We start from the raw sequence: 20,353 nt of genomic DNA on the forward strand, positions 1-20,353 counted from the left end.
CTAGTTCACTGTCTCCATACATTTTCCCCTTATCAAACGAGCTGTGTCAGGCAGAATTTTCAGGTGTTTCACCAGATACATAGTGGAACTTGGACCATCTGTCGCCGCCATGCTGGAGACCTGAAGTTGCAATCATAGCAGCGCAATATGGATGCCTCATACTGTCGCTCTTAATCATGGAACCATTTCTGAAAAAACTATTAAAAATAGAACCACTATGCTATTCCATTATTCCTAGGTGAAATATTCAAACAACCCAGCCTGCTTTGAAAATTATAATTTTTTCAAAGTAAACGCTTCTGGCACCCAGGCCCATTTTGGGTGGGGAGGAGCCGAGAGACAGGGGCTTGGACAGGCGAAAGCTCGCCTGGCAGCGGACCGCCAGCTCCATCCCAAGATTTGCCAGCCTCAGAGGCATCCATGCATGATGCCCCTGCTGTTTCCTGTCCATTTTGCCTCCACGATCCTCCACAGCGTCCATCAATGTCTCCATGCGCAACTTTCAACTCTCTATACCCCAGACGCTGGAGCACGAGAGGATATGCAGCACATCATCCCCTTATCAAACGAGCTGTGTCAGGCAGAATTTTCAGGTGTTTCACCAGATACATAGTGGAACTCTGCCCATCTGTCGCCGCCATGCTGGAGTCCTGAAGTTGCAATCATAGCAGCACAATATGAATGCCCCATACTGTCGCTCTTAATCATGGAAGTCGTCTCCATGGCTGCCTCCACATGTCGTCCCCTTATCAAAAGAGCTGTGTCCGGCTCATTTTTCGGGTGTTTCACCAGATACGTTATGGAACTTGGTCACTATGTCGCCACCATGCTGTGTTATCGACTAAATATACCGTCAACCTTTTGTTCACATAAGAAATCATTTCATCGCTTCTTGCTCACCTCCTTTGGTGACGCCTGAGTCCATTTAGGGTATGTCGCCATGACACTTTCTAGCCTGCCACTGCTGCTGCTGCCTCTGCATGCCGTCCTCTATAGTGTCAGGGTCAATTATTGCATGTTTTAGATGCTATCTAGCCTCATTCGGTCACTCTGTCATGGCCATGCTGTTGCCCATAATTTTGGCATAATGGTGCGATTAAGCAGCCTCAGAGGCATCCATGCATGCTGCCCCTGCTGTTTCCTGTCAATTTCCGTGGTGTTTCCATCCTTTTCTGAGGTTCCCAGGTGTTTGGCCAAGCTTCCCTGCGCAGAGCCTTGGTCCCCTTGAAAAATGCTCGAATCTCCCATTGACTTCATTGGGGCTCGTTATTGGAGACGAGCACTCGAGCATCGGGAAAAGTTCCTCTCGACTAACAAGTACCCGAGCATTTTAGTGCTCGCTCATCTCTAATCAAGAGGCTTCAGCCTCTTGATGTATCCCGCTACGAATTTGCAGCGGCGGGGCAATCATTTGCTGGCGTACGAGGGCCAGTGTATGATAAATATCCCCCCTTGTATGTGTTCAGTCTAGACATCTGGCAATACACAGTTCATATTAAAGTGCAGCCAAATAATGATAATAATATTGAGATGACTCTGCTGACCTCGCCTCGTACACAGCAAAATTGAAAAATTAGATAGTGTTTGCATAACACAACGTGTTACTGTATATTCTGCATGAAATGTTTACAATACATTTATCATTTAGCAAATCACATGAAAACACAACTTGTAATATGATAGTGATTTATACAAAAGATGATGTAACACAGAACGGGAGTTTACAGAAAACTTCCTATTTAATTTAAAGTGCAGGTTCAAGACCAGGTCAACCTGAGGTTATGCAAAGATGGAAATGTTTGCAGGAGAGAGGAGCAATTAGTTACATGGTTTATGCTTTAGAACAAATTGTGAACATGTGAACAATTTAAGGTACACTGGTGGCTCATAAAATCCTGACATAAAAGTGAAATCAATAAATTCCACAGATCAGTCACTGTAACAAAACAAATGATGTTTGCAGTTTTGCTGTTGTTGGAGTCTCATGCTTTCCTTTGGATATCCCGTTAAATGAAAACAATCAATTACTTTTAATTAAAACATTGTTCTATGCTATTTCCTTGGAAACATCTACACTGCAGAAAATCTGTCTCAGCCAAAAGATTCAGTTTGAATGGAAACAAAATGTAAGGTTCAGGACCACATAGAGTAAATATATATATACTCAAGTATAAGCCTAGTTTTTCAGCAGAAAAAAAATGTGCTGAAAACCCAAACTCATCTTATACTCGAGTAAAAACAATATCAAAACTCACCTTTCTGGCTTCCCCCGCTGCTGGCTATATACTGGGGCAGGGGGCTGGCTATATACTGGGGGATATGGGCTGGCAGGCTATATACTGGGGGGCAGGTGCTGGCTATATACTATGGGTCAGGGTCCGGCAGGCTATATACTGGGGAGGCTGTGACCAATGCATTTCCCGCTCTCGGCTTATACTCGTCAATTGGTTTTCCCAGGTTTTTGTGGTAAAATTAGGGGACTCGGCTTATATATGGTAGATGGGCAGGAAATAGGAATTTAGTGAAGCGCTTTGTAATATTATATCTCCATCATGAAACTTTTGTATCATAATGATGCCAGTACCCATACAAATTCAATTGAATGTACAAGTCTTTTACAATCTTGCCTTATTCTATATGGCGGAAATTCAGTCCTTTTTGTTCTTTTCCCTTTGCCTACTGGCCTCCACTGTGACCTAGTAATGGTCGATGGAGCTACCCACTCCCCTAATTAAGGTTACTCATAAAAAATACTCGATGTTGGTGAGATGCACAGGAGGGTATGTGTTTGATCATCCATGCTTGCTCCCTCTTCAGGCCACTGCTATTTAGGGTACTTAAAGAGGTTTTCCATGCACGGGATAGGGCCTAACTTGCTGATCAGTGGGGGTCTCCGTGCTGAGACCCCCACAGATCGTGAAAACAGGGGTCGGTCGGACTGTCCCTCCCTCTAATGGAGCAGACAGCTAGGCATGACCGTTCTGCTCCATTAATCTCTATGGAGCTGACAGAGATCGCCGTGCACAGCGATCTTGAACATCTTGGACCATTGTTGAGCTGGTGTCCGATAGTGTGCATTCCTGATAAAATGGAAAGCCATTTAATACACTTAATAGTGATGACCAGACATGGGATCAAATACATAGATGCATACATTACTGATTCTGAGGTCTCAGTCATCAACAAGCATTCAGCTCAACAGCCCGAGCCCACTCTTTGTAAAAAGTCAGGAAAAAACCTGCAAGGGTCTATCTTGATGACCAGTCAAGGTTAGGGAAAAGCAGACCCATTTGGTTTCAGTTTCAGGCAAAAAAAACAGTGCAGTGCCCTTCTCAGGAAGTAAGAGCTCTCTTTATGGAGATGTTGTCAATTAAGGCCACCTTGCAAGCATGTGGAGACTTAGAGCCATTAATGGTCCACTAAGGGATTCTGGGAAATATGCAAATACGTTTTCCAGGATGGGAGATGGAAAACCATGCCTTCAAACCTGAACTTCTGGCTGAAGTTTAGGGACCCGAACATTGCAGTTTGGGTCTGATCATCACTAGTCCAGGTACATTTTCCCTGCACCTCACACTGATGATATGGTTATGGAGCTGCCTCAAGATTACTAAAAAGAGGTGTTATTAGAAGACATGCATCTAGAGATCTAGGCTTCATTCACTCCATCTTTCATTGCTATGGGGGTAGAACAATTAAAATAATGAACGAAATGTTTAATGTTCTAAATGAAACCAATAAATGTCAGAAGATCTCTATGCCAAGACCAACATTTTTCACACTGGTCCTTGGTAGCCCCCTTACCCTTGTGTAGCGTGTGCTTATTATTTGGTGCATCATATATTTGGTGTACACATCTGTACAGTTGACTTGGAGTCAATTTTAGCAAGATTTCACCTGTTGTGAAAACTGTCAAATCTGGGGTAACCCATTGGCTTTGCCTTTTCTCTGCTCCCCCCATGCCCACTTATTAGAAACTAGTGAACAGAGCAATTTCTAGGTACTTTGTTGTAAATGGCCGGTATGTAGCCCTAGCACATGCCCCCCAGCACATAAAAAAAAAACTTAGATATTCTTCTGGTGCTCCCTCCCAGCTCCTCTTCTTCTTGGCATTCTTTGACAGTAGAGCGGGCAGAGCCAGCTCTGTGTGCTTGGCCCACGCACACACCATGATGGCATGAGGTGCCAACCCGCCATGTCATAGTGTGTCTGTGGGCAGAGCTTGCACTACTTTAAAAGAAGAGAGAAGAGGAGCAGTAGGGAGCGCCTGGAAGGTCAGTTTATTTTTTTATGTACTGGAGGAAGTGGGGGTCTACTGCTGCACCCCTCCTCCCCCAGTTTCTTCCACCAGGTGTGCCTGGGACTGCCAGAGAGGGTAATGTATCAGATCAAAATTCCAGAATGCAGGACTTTAAAATTTGTGATTTTGCATGATGTGATTAGATCCTTAGTTGAAGCTTTCCAACCCCAGATGCAAAGTCAGGCCCAGTGGTCCAGTAGGTGTAATAGTAGTGTCTTTCTAGGTGCCAGTGGGCTTTTGGACCACTATAAACACCAATGTGTCCAATGTCCAACCGTATCAGTAGGTGCAATGTGTCTCTTTGAAGAGATCAAATTTATAGGCCACCTTTGAAGATATGTCTACTTGTTGGCAATACTTGTCCCACTAATAATTTTTGAAAGGGGAATTGGAAAACACATTTTTCTGGAAGGAAACCATTGGCACTAGTACTACCTTTTTGAAATAATAATAATCATTATTTATATAGCGCCGTCATATTCCGCAGTGATTTACAAATCATAGGGGATATGTACAAATATAATATTACATTGCAGAGTACAGAGTACAGAGCTTACAGTGTGTGAGGAAGAGGTTGTGACACAAGAGCTTACAGTCTATGAGGATGAGGGGGGACACGAGCTTACAGTCTGTGAGGATGAGGGGGGACACAAGAGCGTACAGTCTATGAGGATGAAGGGGGTGACACAAGAGCTTACAGTCTGTGAGGATGAGGGGGTGACACAAGAGCTTACATTCTATGTGGATGAGGGGGGACACAAGGGCTTACAGTGTGTGAGGAAGAGGTTGTGACACAAGAGCTTACAGTCTGTGAGGATGAGGCGGTGACACAAGAGCTTACAGTCTATGAGGATGAGGGGTGACACAAGAGCTTACAGTCTATGAGGGGGTGACACAAGAGCTTACAGTCTATGAGGGGGTGACACAAGAGCTTACAGTCTATGAGGATGAAGGGGGTGACACAAGAGCTTACAGTCTGTGAGGATGAGGGGGTGACACAAGAGCTTATAGTCTATGAGGATGAGGGGGGACACGAGCTTACAGTCTGTGAGGATGAGGGGGTGACACAAGAGCTTATAGTCTATGAGGGGGTGACACAAGAGCTTACAGTCTATGAGGATGAGGTGGTGACACAAGAGCTTACAGTCTATTAGGATGAGGGGGTGACACAAGAGCTTATAGTCTATGAGGATGAGGGGGTGACACAAGAGCTTACAGTCTATGAGGATGAGGGGTGACACAAGAGCTTGCAGTCTGTGAGGATGAGGGGGTGACACAAGAGCTTACAGTCTGTGAGGATGAGGGGGTGACACAAAAACTTACAGTCTATGAGGATGAGGGGGTTACACAAGAGCTTACAGTCTATGAGGATGAGGGGTGACACACACGAACTTACAGTCTATGAGGATGAGGGGGTGACACAAGAGCTTACAGTCTATGAGGATGGGGGTGAAAAAAGAGCTTGCAGTCTGTGAGGATGAGGGGTTGACACAAGAGCTTACAGTCTATGAGGATGAGGGGGTGATACAAAAGGTATAAGAGCTTGTATAATGGTCCAGCCATTTTTTATAAAGGAACAGTATAAATTAATTTAATAAATAAAAATTCTGCTGCTTGTACCAGTCATCAGCCTCCATTTTATATACAAAGTGTAAGGTGAAAGTGACTGCAGAGAAGCCTGGAGGTTGGTATATATCTGATGTTTGCCCAATAACCGATGGGAGGAGGACATAGAATGGATTAGTAAAGAGAGCTAGCAATTATAATAGGTTTTCCTAAAAGATGGCTTTTAAGAACATATTTGAAACTTTCGGGGTTGGGTTTAAGTCTAGGAAAGGTCATTCCAGAGAATTATTGCAGTTCAGTAGAAGTCCTGGAGACGTGCATGATAAGTTTGAATTAATCTAATATCACTGGCAGATCGAAGAGCATGAGTGGGCGATAGAGTGAGATGAGAGAGGAGAGGTAGGGAGGTGCAGCATTATGCAGAGCTTTGTGGATGAGGGTTATTATTAGAGATGAGCGAACATGCTCGTCCGAGCTTGATGCTCGTTCGAGCATTAAGGTACTCGAGACGGCTCGTTGCTCGGACGAGTATTTCCCCTGCTCGAGATCGAGCATTTAATTAAAAAAACACAGTGAAGAACAATGAAGAATAGAATAAAAACAGTGAACACAGTGAACACAGGATCATTTAAGTGAAAAACACAGTGAAGAACACAGTGAAGAATAGATTACAGATGTTCGGCACATCTGCTTACTTGTCGGAAGATACGCGCGGAACGGTGCGAACAAAATAGCATGTGAAGAACAATATATATGTGTGAAGAAGACATTGCAGAACACGGTGAGCAGGACGGAGACACAAGGGAGCAGCACAGAGACACCGGGGAGCAGCACAGAGACACCGGGCAGCGGCACGGAGACATCGGGGAGCGGCACGGAGACATCGGGGCACGGAGACATCGGGGCACGGAGACAAATGGGCACGGAGACATATGGGCACGGAGACATATGGGCACGGAGACATCGGGGCACGGAGACATCGGGGCACGGAGACATCGGGGCACGGAGACATCGGGGCACGGAGACATATGGGCACGGAGACATAGGGGCACGGAGACATCGGGGCACGGAGACATCGGGGCACGGAGACATCGGGGCACGGAGACATCGGGGCACGGAGACATAGGGGCACGGAGACATATGGGCACGGAGACATCGGGGCACGGAGACATATGGGCACGGAGACATCGGGGCACGGAGACATATGGGCACGGAGACATATGGGCACGGAGACATATGGGCACGGAGACATCGGGGCACGGAGACATATGGGCACGGATACATATGGGCACGGAGACATATGGGCACGGAGACATATGGGCACGGAGACATATGGGCACGGAGACATAGGGGCACGGAGACATCGGGGCACGGAGACATCGGGGAGACTTCAGTGGAAGAAGAGCAGCGGATCCCGGGACAGCGTATCTCCCGACAAGTAAGCAGATGTGCAGAACATCTGCAATCTATTCTTCACTGTGTTTTTCACTTAAATGATCATGTGGTCACTGTTTTTATTCTATTCTTCACTGTTCTTCACATCTGTTAACTTGTCGGGAGATAATATACGCGCGGAACAGTGAAGAATAGATTGCAGATGTTTGCATACATATGCTAACTTATCAGAAGACATTCTTTTTCAATTAATTAACACATTTTATTCCCGAACCATGGTCCCTTTGAAAAATGCTCGAGTCTCCCATTGACTTCAATGGGGCTCGTTATTCGAGACGAGCACTCGAGCATCTGGAAAAGTTCGTCTCGAATAACGAGCACTCGAGCATTTTAGTGCTCGCTCATCTCTAGTTATTATCTTAAATTGAATTTGGAAGGAGAAAGGCAGCCAGTGCAGTTACTGGCACAGACTGGAGGCATCTGTTTAGCGTTTGGTCTGAAAGACGAATATGGCTGTTGCATTAAGAATAGATTATAAAGGAGAGAGTTTAGTGAGGGAAGACCAATTAGTAGGGAATTACAGTAGTCTAGTCAATTGTCAGAAATGGGTGGATTCTGGAGATCTTTCTGAGATGCATGCGGCAAGAGCGAGCAAAAGATTGAATATATGGTGAAAAGGAGAGGTCAGAGTCCAGCACAACCCCAAGACAGCGGGCCTGCTGCCTCGGTGCTATAGTGATCCTGCAGACCGAGATGGAGAGGCCAGGTTTGGGTTGGTTAGTAGATGGTGGAAAGATAAGAAGTTCAGTCTTATAAAGATTAAGTTTCAGGAAGAGAGAGGCCATGATGTTAAAGACATCAGAGAGACAATCACTAGTGTTCTGGAGTAAGACACGTGATGTTATATGCAGAAGTTTATACCTGGGTATCATCATCAGTCAACATGCATCTTCCAAGTAGCCTTGTGACATGACTTGGTATTAAGCCAAACCAATCCTATATATTTATTGTGCCTTTTATGTCTAGTGCCATCAAACCATATTATCCAATACGGATGAAAAATCAGCAGTGCCAAAGGATTGCATTGTACAGTAAAGTAGACCATTAGACATCCTTAGCACTATTTACACAGAAAACCCTTTAACATTTAACTCAAAAAGAAAATAAATGCAAAACATTTCTGCCCAGATATTATAAGGCATCATGCACTTCATATGACTTCCCATAAGCCACAGCAAAAACATAATTCATACGCACACCCCTTTAAAACACCTGTCAAGGGAATGAGAAAATGAGATTACGGACATACATCTTCGAGCTGTAAGATTATAAGGCTCTTATCTGCTTACAATTATAAACTAGAGCGAGCACCAACAAGTAATATTCTTATGGTTGCCCTAGAGAAAGAAGGAAAACTGTTTCACAAGCCTAATGAGGTGTGTATGCATTAGGGAAGCAGTTACCATATTTCTTCCAGTGTTTCATATTATATTGTGAGACACCAAAAAGAGTCTGGAAGATTTAAAATCCTTTCGGAGACGTCTTATCCAGAAAGATGCGAATGTTGGCAAAGTGGAGTCACGGGAGCTAACAGTGGTTCTGCATAAAAATCCACATTTTTAGGAAAATTGTAATAAAATATTAGTCTAATAACTTCTTAACAGTAAGTATTTCTATGTACTCCCACTTTGAAGAGAACCTTTCACCACTTCTACCAACTCCAACTCAGTATTTTCACTGCTTTAACACAATTCACATTTTTTTCTACAACCTTCACTATTCTGGAATAATAAGTTCAATTGATATGTTTATTAGGCTCTATACAGTACTTGTAAGTGTGTAGGACCACACATGCTGCTTCAAAGCAAACCACTCCATGGTGACTACAGCTGATGGCACGGGTCCATGGTGAATACAGCTGATAGCTAGGGTCCATGGTGTCTACAGCTGATAGCTAGGGTCCATGGTGACTACAGCTGATAGCTAGGGTCCATGGTGTCTACAGCTGATAGCTAGGGTCCATGGTGTCTACAGCTGATGGCATGGGTCCATGGTGAATACAGCTGATAGCTAGGGTCCATGGTGTCTACAGCTGATAGCTAGGGTCCATGGTGACTACAGCTGATAGCTAGGGTCCATGGTGTCTACAGCTGATAGCTAGGGTCCATAGTGACTACAGCTGATAGCTAGGGTCCATGTGGACTAGAGCTAATAGCTAGAGTCCATGGTGACTACAGCTGATAGCTAGGGCCCATGGTGACTACAGCTGATAGCTAGGGTTCATGGTGACTACAGCTGATAGCTAGGGTCTGTGGTGTCTACAGCTGATAGCTAGAGTCCATAGTGACTACAGCTGATAGTTAGGGTCCATGTGGACTAAAGCTAATAGCTAGGGTCCATGGTGACTACAGCTGATAGCTAGGGCCCATGGTGACTACAGCTGATAGCTAGGGTCCATGGTGTCTACAGCTGATAGCTAGGGTCCATAGTAACTACAGCTGATAGCTAGGGTCCATGTGGACTAGAGCTAATAGCTAGGGTCCATGGTGACTACAGCTGATAGCTAGGGCCCATGGTGACTACAGCTGATAGCTAGGGTACATGGTGTCTACAGCTGATAGCTAGGGTTCATGGTGACTACAGCTGATAGCTAGGGTTCATGGTGACTACAGCTGATAGCTAGGATCCATGGGGACTACAGCTGATAGCTAGGGTTCATGGTGACTACAACTGATAGCTAGGGTACATGGTGTCTACAGCTGATAGCTAGGGTTCATGGTGACTACAACTGATAGTTAGGGTCCATGGTGACTACAACTGATAGCTCGGGTCCATGGTGACTACAGCTGATAGTTAGGGTCCATGGTGACTACAGCTGATAGCTAGCGTCCATGGCGACTACAGCCGATACCTCGGGTCCATGGTGACTACAGCTTATCGCTAGGGTCCATGGTGACTACAGCTCATAGCTCGGGTCCATAGTGACTACAGCTGATAGCTCGGGTCTATGGTGACTACAGCTGATGGCATGGGTCCATGGTGACTACAGCTGATAGCTAGGGTCCATGTGGACTAGAGCTAATAGCTAGGGTCCATGGTGTCTACAGCTGATAGCTAGGGTTCATGGTGACTACAACTGATAGCTAGGGTACATGGTGTCTACAGCTGATAGCTAGGGTTCATGGTGACTACAGCTGATAGCTAGGGTTCATGGTGACTACAGCTGATAGTTAATGTACATGGTGACTACAGCTGATAGCTGGGGTCCATGGTGACTACAGCTAATAGCTAGGGTCCATGGTGACTACAGCTGATAGCTAGGGCCCATGGTGACTACAGCTGATAGCTAGGGTCCATGGTGTCTACAGCTGATAGCTAGGGTCCATAGTGACTACAGCTGATAGCTAGGGTCCATGTGGACTAGAGCTAATAGCTAGGGTCCATGGTGTCTACAGCTGATAGCTAGGGTTCATGGTGACTACAACTGATAGCTAGGGTACATGGTGTCTACAGCTGATAGCTAGGGTTCATGGTGACTACAGCTGATAGCTAGGGTTCATGGTGACTACAGCTGATAGCTAGGATCCATGGGGGCTACAGCTGATAGCTAGGGTTCATGGTGACTACAACTGATAGCTAGGGTACATGGTGTCTACAGCTGATAGCTAGGGTTCATGGTGACTACAACTGATAGTTAGGGTCCATGGTGACTACAACTGATAGCTCGGGTCCATGGTGACTACAGCTGATAGTTAGGGTACATGGTGACTACAGCTGATAGCTAGCGTCCATGGCGACTACAGCCGATACCTCGGGTCCATGGTGACTACAGCTTATCGCTAGGGTCCATGGTGACTACAGCTCATAGCTCGGGTCCATGGTGACTACAGCTGATAGCTCGGGTCTATGGTGACTACAGCTGATGGCATGGGTCCATGGTGACTACAGCTGATAGTTAGTGTACATGGTGACTACAGCTGATAGCTAGGGTCCATGGTGACTGCAGCTGATAGCTAGGCTCCATGGTGACTACAGCTGATAGCTCGGGTCTATGGTGACTACAGCTGATAGCTCGGGTCTACGGTGACTACAGCTGATAGCTCGGGTCTATGGTGACTACAGCTGATAGCTCGGGTCTATGGTGACTACAGCTGATGGCACGGGTCCATGGTGACTACAGCTGATAGCTATTGTCCATGGTGACTACAGCTGATAGTTAATGTACATGGTGACTACAGCTGATAGCTAGGGTCCATGGTGACTACAGCTGATAGCTAGGGTCCATGGTGACTACAGCTGATAGCTAGGGTCCATGGTGACTACAGCTGATAGCTAGGGTCCATGGTGACTACAGCTGATAGCTCGGGTCCATGGTGACTACAGCTGATAGCTTGGGTCCATGATGACTACAGCTGATAGCTCAGGTCCATGATGACCCTAGCTGATAGGGTGCAATAAGTAGGTACATGGTGGCTATATAAAGCAATCCTTGGATGGTTACCCTTAATTTAAAAAAAAATGTTCAACAGACAATTTCATTTTTAGAGGCTTTTTCAAAGTGGGAACTTCTCATTTCACATTAAAATGCAAATGAGACGTATGCATTACATAAAAATATAAATGTTATAAATATGCATGGTAATTAAATATACACATTTAAAATAAGTCTGGCAATTATACTTTTCTACTGATCACAATTACCTCAATAGAAATCTGCATATAATCAAGCGGGAAGGGTAATCAGTTGTCAATCTAAAGTTGGTTTTGGTTTTCAATCACATAAGCTTATTCCATACTTCTAGCATTGTAAGTGGCAAGATCCTGTTTCTTTAAGTAGAATGCTTTTCAAAAAGTTACAGGATTTTCTGGAAATTGTTATGATGGTCTCAAATGCAGCAAATATTGAACTATTTACCCATGTGGTAGATCAGACATTTTGGGATCTAACAATAGCTTACATGGTTATGATTTTTATTGTTTATTTATTTTTATTTCCCCCACTTGGGAAAGGCGAGTGATTTGAACTTTTTGGTTTTTTAAATTTTTTTTACATTTTTGTAACTTTTAAAAAAATACTGTACTGTATGTCTAAACTCCCTAGGGGGTCTGATCACTTATTTTCACAGTTCGTAGTGGACGAACCGTCTGAGAGTCTCTTTGGGAAGAGTCTGTGGACCCTCTGGGCCACCGCGGGGATGGTATGAGACCCGCGGTGGCAGCCAAGGTAATGAATGCAGGAAACAGTCACAACCTGAGATTACAGCAGGAACGCGGAGGAGCACTGGTAACGCTGGTACAGAGTGAATACACTGCTGGGCTGGAACCCTGGAAGGCTCGGCAGAAGCACAGGAAGGCAAGATTTCACCACTGGGCTGGAACCCTGGACGACACAGCAGGAGCACAGTCGTAAGGGAACGGACCACAGGATACGGACCACAGGATATGGACCACAAGTCACGGACCACAGGACACGGACCACAGGACACGGACCACAGGACACGGACCACTGGAGAGGGACCACTGGATACGGACCACCGGACATGGACAACAGGATACGGAGGCGTCTGGAAATGCACAGGAAACAGGACCTCAGGAAACACAAAGAAACGGAAGGCTTTCACTTCAGTTGGGAAGACTTCATAGTATCATAGTATATAAGACTGGAAAAAGACGCAAGTCCATCAAGTCCAACCTTTAAGAATTAAATAAATGTTTTATCTCTATAACCCGTGATATTTTTTCTCTCCAGAAAGGCATCCAGGCCTCTCTTGAACATGTACATAGAGTCCTCCATAACAACCTCCTGCGGCAGAGAGTTTCATAGTCTCACTGCTCGTACAGTAAAGAACCTTTGTCTATGTTGATGGTAAAATCGCCTCTCCTCTAGGCGTAGAGGATGCCCCCTTGTCCTGGTCACAGGCCTATATATAAAAAGATCTTTGGAGAGATCCTTGTACTGTCCGTTCAGGTATTTGTACATTGTAATGAGGTCTCCCCTCAGTCATCTTTTTTCTAAACTGAATAATCCCAAATTTTGTAATCTGTCAGTGTATTCTAATACCCCCATTCCCCTAATAATCCTGGTTACTCTGCTCTGCACCCGTTCCAGCTCTACTATATCCTTTTTATACACTGGTGCCCAAAACTGTACACAATTTTCCATGTGTGGTCTGACCAGGGATTTGTATAAGGGCAAAACTATGTCTTTATCATGAGAATCTATTCCTCTCTTGATACATCCCATAATTTTATTTGCTTTAGCAGCAGCCGCCTGGCTCTGGTCACTAAAATTAAGTTTACCATCCACCAATACCCCCAAGTCCTTTTCAGCTCCAGTTTTACCAAGTAATTGACCGTTTAGAACATAATTATACTTTTTATTTTCATGGCCCAAGTGCACAACTTTACATTTATCTACATTAAACCTCATCAACCTTTTCTCTGCCCACTCCTCAAGCTTCCACAAATCCCTCTGTAATGCTAAACTATCGATCTCAGTATTTATTACTTTACACAGCTTAGTATCATCTGAAAATATTGAAACTTCACTGTGTAAACCCACTACAAGGTCATTAATAAAAATATTAAAAAGAAGTGGCCCCAATACTGACCCCTGTGGCACTCCACTGGTAATGTCAACCCAATCTGAGAATGTGCCATTAATGACCACCCTCTGTTTTCTATCACTAAGCCAATTACTTACCCAAATACACAGATTTTCTCTTATTCCCAGCAGTCTCATTTTATATACCAACCTTGTATGTGGCACGGTGTCAAATGCCTTTGAAAAGTCCAGATATACAACATCCACAGCGTCCCCCAGATCCAGTCTTGAACTTACCTCCTCGTAGAAACCAATCAGATTAGTCTGACAGGACCGATCTCTCATAAACCCATGCTGACGCTGGGTTATAAGGTTGTGCACAGTGAGATACTCCAGGATAGCATCTCTAACAAACCCCTCAAATATTTTCCCCACCACAGCAGTTAGACTCACGGGTCTGTAGTTTCCAGGATCGCTATTTGATCCTTTTTTCAATATTGCTATGCGCCAGTCCTGTGGAACATAACCAGTCCTCAGTGAATCTTCAAATATTAAAAATAACGTTCTGTCTATCACCGTTCATAGTTCATGCAGAACCCGGGGGTGTATGCCATCTGGCCCCGGTGATTTATCTATCTTAGTGCTTGCTAGGCGGCGCCGTACCTCTTCCTGGGTTAAACTGTTGACATTCCAAAAAGAATTTACATTATTCCTCATTGTGTCTTCCACCAGGGGATTTTCCTGGGTAAAGACAGTTGAGAAGGCGACATTCAGTAGATTGGCCCTTTCCTCATCTCCTTCCACCATGACCCACATGTTATTTCTAAGGGGACCCACACTCTCTGTTTTTAGTTTCTTATCATTTATATACTTGAAAAATAATTTGGGAATATTTTTGCTCTCCCTGGCAATATTTCTCTCAGTCTCTATTATTGCGGCCTTTATCTGCTTTTTTCAGGATTTATTTTTCTCTCTATAATCCTGTAATGCCTCATCACTACCTTTACGTTTTAGCACCTTAAACGCTTTATCTTTCTCGCTTATTGCTTTCCTTACAAGACTAGTTAGCCACAAAGGGTTTTTCTTGTTCCTCTTATGCTTTTTCCCATAAGGTATGTGTTTCTCACAGGACTTTTTCAGAATATATGAGAAAAAGTCCCATTTTTGGGGGGGCTTTTGTCTTTGAGAACATTATCCCAGTCTATGCCTTTAAGGTCTTCCCTTGGTTGCTGAAAGTTTGCCCTCCTGAAGTTTAGAGTGTTGGTTGCCCCTTCCCTAACATTCTTAGTAACGCGTAATACAAAATCAATGATATTATGATCACTATTCCCCAGGTTCCCCCCAACCTGTAGTTTTGATACCCTATCAGGTCTGTTGGTTAGGATAAGGTCCAGCAGTGCCACCCCTCTTGTTGGCTCCAGGACTAGTTGCGACAGGTAATTGTCTTTTGTTGTTGACAAGAACCTGCTACCTTTGAAGGACCTGCAGGTTTCTGCCCCCCAGTCAATATCTTGGTAATTGAAGTCCCCCATGATAAGTACTTCACCATGCTTTGAAACCGCATCAATTTCACTTATCAGCATTTCCTCTACTGCCTCCATTATATTTGAAGCCTTATAACAAACCCCTAGTAATATTTTATTATTCTTTTTCCCTCCCCTTATCTCCACACATAGGGACTCCACATTTGCATTTGCGTTACTGATGTCATCTCGCAAGACAGGCTTGAGGCAAGAATTCACATATAAACAAACCCCTCCCCCTTTTTTATTTATACGATCCTTTCTAAAAAGACTATAACCATCTATAGCAACAGCCCAGTCATAGCTACTGTCCAGCCACTTCTCGCTGATACCCACTATATCATATTTCCGCTCCAACATCAAGAGTTCCAGTTCCTCCATTTTGTTTGTGAGGCTTCTGGCATTTGTGTACATGCACTTTATATGGTTTTCCCTGTCCGTATTCCTTTTGTTCTTATTCCCCAATCTCATTCCAGCCCCCCTTCCTCCCCCATGGACTATGACTCTTCCCAGCTCTCTATCCACACTGTCTATTTGCCCTGCACAAGTGTAGTTGCCCTACCCCCGGGTCTCTAGTTTAAACACTCCTCCAACCTTCTAGCCATTTTTTCCCCTAAAACAGCGGCCCCCTCCCCATTGAGGTGCAGCCCATCCCTACTGTAGAGCCTGTAGCCGACAGAAAAGTCAGCCCAGTTCTCCATGAACCCAAAACCCTCCTTCCTACACCAACTTTTGAGCCACTTATTTACCTCCCTGATCTCCCGCTGCCTTTCTCACGTGGTACAGGCAGTATTTCGGAGAAAACTACCTTTGAGGTCCTTGCCCTTAGCTTATGGCCTAAATCCATGAAATCATTTTTAAGGACCTTCCACCTACCTCTTACTTTGTCATTAGTGCCAATGTGGACCATGACCGCTGGTTCCTCACCAGCCCCTCCCAGTAATCTGTCAACCCGATCCGCAACATGCCGAACCCGAGCACCCGGCAAACAACACACTGTTCGGTATGCACGGTCTTTGTGACAGATTGCCCTGTGTGTTCCCCTAATAATCGAATCTCCCACTACCAGCACCTGTCTGACCTTGCCTGTGCTCCCATTACCCTTCTTACTGGAGCAGACAGTCCCCTGGTTACTAGCGGCCACGTCTTGCTGCAGCATTGCTACCCCAGAGCTGATATCCCCCTCATCCCCCAGCCTGGCAAACTTATTGGGGTGCACCAGATCAGAACTAGACTCCCTACAACTCTTCCCTCTACCACGCCTTCTACATGTTACCCAACTAGCTGCCCCATCACTCTGCACCTCCATACTTCCCTCCCCACACCCATCTTCCCCAGAGAGTTTGTGTACCAGGAGCAGCAAACTTCGTACCATATTATCAATTGCCCGCAGCCTTGAAACTTGCTCATTTAGATCCAGAATCTGGGCTTCCAGATGAGCAATTTTCACACACCCCACACAGCAGTATTCCCCCTCGAACGGCTGTTCAAGGAAAGCATACATGGCACAGGATGTACACTGTGTAGCAATGCCACTTATGGAGTCCATTATTCTAATGGGGATTACAATAGAAATATGCACAGAAAGAAGAATTTACAGTCAAAGTAACACAAAATACAGCAGTTACCTGCTAAAGCCCCTCAAACTTAAGTCCCTTAAACATAAGTCACACTGCACACCCCCTCGGATCAATACACACTCGCCACCAAGCTCCCACAGTCGCTTTTCTAAAGCTTTTTTTAAAGGTTATCTGCCACAAAACTCTGCTAAGCTCGCTGCAACAAGATCTGGCTGCAAACCACCAAACAAACTGACCACAGAAGTATATAAAAGCTGCTAATTAGATAGCCACACCCCACTATTAATTAGGCAGCACCTGTCACTATACTGTCTAGATAAGCAAGGTGAATGCCTCCCTATACCCCCCATACAATATACAGATTATGCAAGTAAAATACCTTCAGATCTACTTGGTTGCAATAAAAATCACACAATGAATATCAGGAAATAAAAATGTAGATGCACTTATCTATCTGTTACTGGATCCAAAAAGTACTCCTTCCCTTAAACCTAAGTCACACTTAAGACACTGCACACACTTCGGATCAATGCACACTCGCCACCAAGCTCCCACACTCGCTTTTCTGATGCTTTTTTTAAAGGTTATGTGCCACAAAAATCTGCAGAGCTCACTGCAACAAGATCTGGCTGCAAAAAACTTGAAGATCCGGCAGGGAGTGAAGGGAGACGCCGGGTTATATAGGAAACCCGGAAGTGACCAGCGGAAATGGGAAGGGCGCTGGTCCTTTAAGTTCAGAGAAGTGAGCGTGCGCATGCCCTAACAGCGGGAGTGCATGGCCTAGAGGCCGGAGGTGTGCGGCCTGCACGCCGGGGGCCCGGAGCACAGCCAGGAGAGGTAAGTGCGGGCAGGGGGACAGGCAGCCAGCGGATCGTGGGAACACCCGTGACACTCATACAATATACTGCAATACTACAGTACTGAATATAGCCTGAAAGAGAATTCCCTTGATGCTCCTTTCCAAGGTTACCTTTGGTTGATGTCCCTCTTAGTGAGAGACCATTAACTGCTAGTCATCTAAGATTCACTCAAAGAGATTTTACAGTGTTGTCATGAACAAGAAACCTGGACTTCCATATACATGAAACATATTATTTTTATTAGCAATAAATCCTAGTTTTTGTATGAAAAATTATGATTTTCAGGTCAAAAATATAATGCTATCTGACGCGATGCAATGGTTTCCCAGGATTGCCTCTACAGTGTAGCACTTCCTTGATCTCCTTGATTGACAGATTTTTAACCGATCAAGTATTTATTGGGTCAGATGCCATCTTTTCAGCTCAGTGAGGTACCGTAACCTTTCACTTTAAAATTGTAATCTACTATATAAAGCTGGATGTATATGTGTGTGTGTATGTCCAGTAAAGGAATCTGTACCGTCCCGTTTGCAGTCACCAAATTTTGCACAGCCGCTCTCTATGACTTAGGTAACGTCATAGACTCGTTTTTGAGCTGAAATTTTACCCTGCGCTTTTCACAATCCACTTATTAACCACCATATACATGAACCATTGTCTGCTGCTGTGGCAGTTGGAAGCTGAGCTGTGATTGGTTGCTGTTCTGCCACAGGTCATTAATATGAGCTCTGAGCTGTGATTGGTTACAATAGGCAATGAGTATAAGATGCTTATGCGTGAGGTAAGATGGATAGAGACAGAGAGACAGACAGGCTATGACAGGGACAGACTGACAGGCTATGACAGGGACAGACAGGCTGTGACAGGGACAGACAGGCTGTGACAGGGATTCGGACAGGCTGTTACAGGGACTGAGACAGGTTGTGACAGGGACTGAGACAGGTTGCGAGAGGAACCGAGACAAGTTGTGACAGGGACTGACAGACAGACTGGGACTGGGACTGAGACAGGCTGTGACAAGGACTGAGACAGGCTGTGACAGGGACTGACTGACAGACAGACTGTGACAGGGACTGAATGACAGACTGGCTGTGACAGGGACTGACATGCTGTGACAGGGACTGACTGAGTGACACGCTGTGACAGGGACTGCCAGACAGGCTGTGACAGGAACTGAGACAGGCTGTGACAGATAAAATATTTTTATTTCTATTTTGTTATAGCTAAGAGCAGTTATTTACTATTCTGGGCAACGCCGGGAGCTACAGCTTCTTACCGTATATACTCGAGTATAAGCCGAGGCCCCTAATTTTACTGCAAAAACCTGGGAAAAGGTATAAGCCGAGGGTGGGAAATGCATTGGTCACAGCCTCCCCAGTATATAGCCTGCCGGACCCTGCCCCGTAGTATATAGCCAGCACCTGCCCCCTAGTATATAGCCTGCCAGCCCATATCCCCCAGTATATAACCAGCCACCTGCCCCAGTATATAGCCAGTAGCGGGGGAAGCCAGAAAGGTGAGTTTTGATATTTTTTTTTACTTGAGTATAAGGCGATTTTGGGTTTTCAACACATTTTTTTGTGCTGAAATACTAGGCTTATACTCGAGTTTATATGGTACATATAAATATCATCATCACATTTACACATATAAAGTTTCCTAAGATTTCTATAACTTCTTCTTGGCTAATTATTTTTTTCTTTAGCTTTTATGTTTTCACGTGGTTATGTTTGATCTTTTATCCACATTCTTAATTTTTGATCTTATGTTTAATATTACATTTTGGATGAATGCCCATCATCAATACAGGCGGTCCCCTACTTAAGGACTTTCGACTTAAAGATGGACCCCTCTGCTCACTGTGACCTCTGGTGAAGCTCTCTGGATGCTTTACTGTAGTCCCAGGCTGCAACGATCAGCTGTAAGGTGTCTGTAATGAAGCTTTATTGATAATCCTTGGTCCAATTACAGCAAAAAATTTGGAAACTCTAATTGTCACTGGGACAAAATCATTTTTGTCTGGAACTACAATTATAAAACATACAGTTTTGGCTTACATACAGATTCGACTTAAGAACAGACCTATGTAACCCGGTGACTGCCTGTAATATATATATTTTTTACTTTACTCTTACTAATGATTGGACATTTTCATTTTGTTTTTGCTGACTCTGCGACAAACAACTCATATCAAATAGCTACAAAGACTGAGCAAGTCCATCAATGGAGCCAGCAGTGCATGCTCAGAAGTAATCAACCCTCAGTGTTAAGCCATTCTCATACAAAGTAATATAGTGCAAGGGGTGACTCATGGACAAGAGTAATGGAAGGATTCTTTTTTTTTTCGTCTTTTCTTTAACAAAGCCGACTAGGACAGATCAATTTGCAATATTCTTTATTTGAATCTACAAAGTGGAAACTTGAAAGACGAACATGAAGGGATGCTCTCTATGAACTTAACAAATCAATAAGCATCAATGATGAAGGAGAGACAAGAAAAACACTTTTAATTTTCTGAAGAGTTTCTTCAAGTCTTTTCTGTCTCTCTGCCAGGATGAGGGACAATTTTTTTATCCAGTAAATTC

The sequence above is a fragment of the Engystomops pustulosus genome, chromosome 3 (genome assembly GCF_040894005.1).
Source record: "Engystomops pustulosus chromosome 3, aEngPut4.maternal, whole genome shotgun sequence".
Taxonomy (NCBI): Eukaryota; Metazoa; Chordata; class Amphibia; order Anura; family Leptodactylidae; genus Engystomops; species Engystomops pustulosus.